Source organism: Sardina pilchardus, chromosome 16, assembly GCF_963854185.1.
Source record: "Sardina pilchardus chromosome 16, fSarPil1.1, whole genome shotgun sequence".
Taxonomy (NCBI): domain Eukaryota; kingdom Metazoa; phylum Chordata; class Actinopteri; order Clupeiformes; family Clupeidae; genus Sardina; species Sardina pilchardus.
In genome coordinates this window covers 8473625-8478624 of record NC_085009.1, presented here as the reverse complement: position 1 = coordinate 8478624, position 5000 = coordinate 8473625, and the positions used below count along the sequence as shown (strand labels likewise).

At 48.5% G+C, this 5000-nt stretch overlaps 1 protein-coding gene across 1 annotated transcript in view; it reads left to right on the top strand.

Moving 5' to 3' along the window:
* plcb3 (phospholipase C, beta 3 (phosphatidylinositol-specific)) overlaps positions 1 to 5000 on the top strand; it is a gene marked incomplete in the record, with an annotated part of 97347 nt that overhangs the window by 75318 nt on the left and 17029 nt on the right.

The following is a 5000-nucleotide window of genomic DNA, read 5'->3' as shown; positions in this document are numbered from 1 at the left end:
CGCTCCTACAAAAGAGCCACGCTACGGAACAAGCTGGACTGTAATTGATGTCACAAAGGCAAATATGGAGCTGATAAACGGAGAAAGAAAAAGAGGACAAAAAAAAGAAGAAGAAAAGAGATGGAGGAGAAGACAAAGAGGAGGAGGAAGATAAGGGAGGAAAAACAGGAAAAGAAAATGATTCGACATTTCTACATCTGGCCTCGCCGCAACAACAGCAACCTTTTCTGATCACAAACGGCAAGAGTGGAAACATTTTCCTTTTAAAGGACAAAAAAACAAAAAAAAGGGAGGAAAACACAAGACAGAGGAAGAGAGGAGAGGAGAGGAGAGAGAGAGGAGAGGAGGAGAGGAGCGGAGGGGAAAGGGGCCGAAAAACAAGGCTGCATAGCCCGCATTCCAGTACGGCTCTGCAAAAAGTTTGGCGGCTGCTTCCCGCGAACGTGTAAGTTTGGTGGAGGCGAGAGGTCAGCCGCCAGGCCCACAGCAGCTGGCTCTGTGCTCAGAGACGAAGACGAGGAGGGTGGGGGGGGGGTGGAGATGGTGTGGGGGTGTGGTGGTGGTGGTGGTGGTGGCGGAGGTTAGTCGCAGGGAGGGCACCGAGTGAATCTGGCTGCCAGTCACCCGGCCCAACTATTTGCATGGTCTGCCAATCACCGGCGGCGCGGAATCCACAGGGGTCACGCGGGTCGAGCCGAGAACACAACAGAATCTCACGAGCGAGAGAGAGAGAGACTGAGAGAGAGAGAGAGAGAGAGAGGGACAGAGAGACGGAGAGAGAGAGAGAGAGAGAGAGAGAGACAGAGAGGGACAGAGAGACTGAGAGAGAGAGACTGAGAGAGAGGGAGCACGCCAGGGCCCTTATGTAGGCCCTGCTGTCAAGTGAGTGTTGCCGTGAACAACAGAGAGGGACTGTGGGAGGCTGGAGGTCACTGCTGCCTCTGTGTGTGTGTGTGTGTGTGTGTGTGTGTGTTTGTGTGTGTGTGTGTGTCGCCGCTGCTGCTGCTGCTGCTACCGCCGCTGCTGCGGTGGCTTGAGTCCGCACTCCTCCTCTCACCAGGCTGAAGAGCCCTATAGTGCGCATGTCATGTGCGCTTGACAACTAGGATCAGATCAACAGCGGTCTGCAAAAGAGCAGTCCTGCGGCGCGCTGTTTCCAGGAAGCGTGGCTGAGGTTTGCGTCCACCGCAGCTGCTCGGGAGCTGAGCCGATTGAGACTGTGGAGGGTCCCGCCGTCGCGGGGCCACGTCGATGCGATTTCCGACGGCTGGAACGACTTCCACCAGAGATGGTCCTCCTTGGTCACACACACACACAGACACAAACACACACACAGAGAGAGAGACACACACACACATGGCTGCCGTGGCACTTGATGCAGATGCACTTGTGATGAGGGAACGCTGCGCGCGGTGTGTGGCACGCGAGTCAACGTCACGGCTCCCATCTTGCTCTCAGATGGCCGTCTGGTTCTCTGCGTGTGTCTCTGAGCACAGTGGGTCTGTAGCACAGGCCTGATATTGCAGTGCTTCCATCCCTCTTCTCTCTCTCTCTCTCTCTCTCTCTCTCTTTTTTTCTCTATCCCTCCGCTCTCTCCCCCTCCATTGTGTCGTTGTTTGGGCTCCAGATGAGAGCAGGATGTGGAGAGATAGGTGACTCAAATGTGTGGGAATGTGTTTTTATTGGTGTTTGTGTGTGTGTGTGTGTGTGTGTGTGTGTGTGTGTTTGTGTTAGCCTCAGTATTAGCAGAGGATAAAAGTAATGGGATTTGTAGTGCTGAGGCACAGAGTGTCACCAGGATACTACTGATGACTGATAAGAGTTTTGGTGTGTGTTTGTGTGTGTGTTTGTGTGTGTGTGTGTGTGTGTGTGTGTGTGTGTGTGTGTGTGTGTGTGTGTGTGTGTGTGTGTGTGTGTGTGTGTGTGTGTGTGTGTGTGTGTGCACGCGTGTATGTGTTTGTGTGTATGCGTGTGTGCATGTATGTATGTGTGTGTGTGTAGAACTGTGTAGAAAGCGTACAGAGATCCCTATCAGAGAGAAGGTTGAGCCACAGGATGTCCCACTGTAGCAAATCCCCATAATATGGCAAATCTCTATGTGATAAATGCATGGGATGCTTCAGGTCAAACCAGAAGGATTTCATCTCTTTGCCTTTTTGGCAAATCATCCAAACATTTCCTTTGTAAGTGTTTGTGTCATATCGTATATAGCCTTTAATTACAGTGAAGCAGTTATGTAATTTACATAGTTAAGTTACAAAACAAAAAAAAGTCTCAAAACACATTTAACCCATCTACCTTTCATCTGGATAATTAGGGGGAAAACTTTAAGCGTCGTCCGCCTTCTAAACGCTTCTAGAAGCATGCCTTAAGCACACAATTAGCCGGCGTAATACAAGCAATTTTCTGGTTGAAGTCGACCTTAATAAGTTCTTAGGGGGATTACGGCACGGCGCACACCAAAGCCAGTTTCGCCACGAGAGTGAAACCGAAGAAGGCGCCGAGGCCCTTCGGCTGGCTCGAGCGCGTTGGCCTCCCCCCACCGACTGCAGCTGGATAAATGGGGTCAGTGTTGGCACTGTCTGCCACGCTGCTGCTCACACACACACACACACACACACACACACACGCACACACACACACGAAGCACCTATTAAAGCAGCAGGGCCTCGGCTACCCGCTGCCAGGGTACGGCGGTCGAGCCCAGCGGAGCTACGCGCACTAGTGGCACGACGGCGACTCCTCTCGCTCCTAACGGGGGTCGTGAAAGGGGCCTATTATGCAGACGCAGGGAGCTTTTTCTAAAACATAAAAAAAGAGAAAAGAAAAAATGCAGTCCTCTAATTGCATTAGCTGTCCCGAGTATCTGTGTATCAACATGGTAATTATGGCAGATAATGCGGTTTAGATTCTGTAACAACAGATAATCCCCGCTGATAAACAGTGTCTGGCTTTTCAGAGATTATAAAGTACTCCGATTGTTGTTCGGATGCGGCATGGATGTTAGGACGCATTATGCTTGGAGTGGTAGCATGCAGATGGTAAACGTATGCAACAGTGTGTGTGTGTGTGTGTGTGTGTGTGTGTGTTTGCTTTCCTCATCTATAAAGGTTGTTTTCATGTTTTTAAAATAGTTTAGATAACATGCAAATACGTGGCAGTGAGTTTCCAGATCCATATTGGTGACACAGTCACAAAGATAACCATGAAATACATACATGATGAAATAGATAATAGCCTACATATAAATAAAACATTAAAAGTGAAAAATAGACTCTGCTGAAGCCCTTTTGAATACACATGCCCGTTAATTGCCTAAAGATGAAAGGGTATGCGCATTTATCATGGGTAGCTTCACTGACAGATACTGCACAGTCACAAGCCAAAAACATTAAAAACTCTAGACCACTTTTTCGCCAAAACATTGCATACAAGTGTCTGTTCATTCAGGAAAAAAATATGTAAGGATGATCAATTAAAAGGTGAAATCTCAACTGACACAAAACAACTATTGACTCAAATGTTGCATGAACGTTACAGAACCATTACTCAGGAAACTCCCTCAATCTGTCACACATTCTTGGTGTATAGCTGGCAGACCACCTTTGGAAATGTGACCGAAGGCTCGGTTATGTGTGGAGGGAGATGACAGCATGAGTGAGTGCTGATCACCTGTCTAAGGTTTCAACACAGTGTCCGCTCTATATAGTTTCCCCATACCGCTCTCTATGATAGCCTTTCATATAGCTAGCTAGCTAGCTAGCTAGCACTGCTGGCTCGGTCTCTACAGCCTCAGGTATCCCCTGTCAGCTCTCAAGTGTCACTTCTGACAGATCCCAGGTCAGACTTGGGCTCTCTCCCCGTCACCGCGATGTGCGCTGAACAGTTTCTCCTGGAGCTTACTGTCTTATTTTGTACTTGGTAAGCACACTGAACTACCATTTTTTTGCTATATAAAATATGACTTATGAATTCTTACTGCTTTTTTTCTCTCTTGCACTTGTTAAGCACATTGAGCTGCCTTTTGTGTATTAAATGCGCTTTATAATTATAACTGCCTTGCCTTGCCTTGAAACTGTCTCTCGATGCTCTTTCACGAGCTGGCCTTTCATATAGCTAGCTAGCTAGCTAGCTAACGCGCGCCAGCTCTGACTCCCCGCTGCTTTGGGAACGACGCACCGGCTCTCGTGTGGCTCTTCTGACACGATCTCGCAGATCCTAGATCAGATTTGAACCCTCTCTCCGTACTGCCCTCCTGTGCTGCTACCCATCTCTGGAGATTAGCATGTGTGTTTGTACTGGGAAGTGAGAAAGATAAGAGGAGGTAGCAGCACACACATACATCACCCAAGCTCTCTCTACCAGGAGGAGCTGCATTCCTCCCGACTGGTCTGCACGTTCCTCAGCTCTGACCAGCAGGCCTCAGCCCTGGTGAAGGCCCGCGCTAAACAAACAGCCCTATCACGGACTATCTGATGTGAACCCTGCCATAGGGTTTATCCAAACATCAGAGTGACTCGATTTCAACTTTCAAGGGATGTGTGTGTGTGTGTGTGTGTGTGTGTGTGTGTGTGTGTGTGTGTGCGTGTGCGTGTGTGTGTGAGTGAATATGTGCCCAGAGGAAGCGATCACCCATGGAAACGGTTCCGTTTGTCTGTCAAATCCGACCTGGAAACATTGACTTGTGCCAATATGAATCCGCAGCCTTTTTTAATTAAAGGCATAAAAGAGGGGCCGAATGTATATTCTTTAAAAAATATACATACATGTTATGCTTCTTATTAAAAATACACCCAGCGCCACGGGGGTGATTGGACAGGGAGAAGGTGAGGAAAAAAGAGAAGTGAAAAAAAGTGAACACGTTTCTCATATTGACTTTACCGGCCTTCTGCCATGCAATTAGTTCAAACCACAGAGAAAGAGACAGAGAGAGAGAAAGAGAGAGAGAGAGAGAGAGAGAGAGAGAGAGAGAGAGAGAGAGAGAGAGAGAGAGAGAGAGA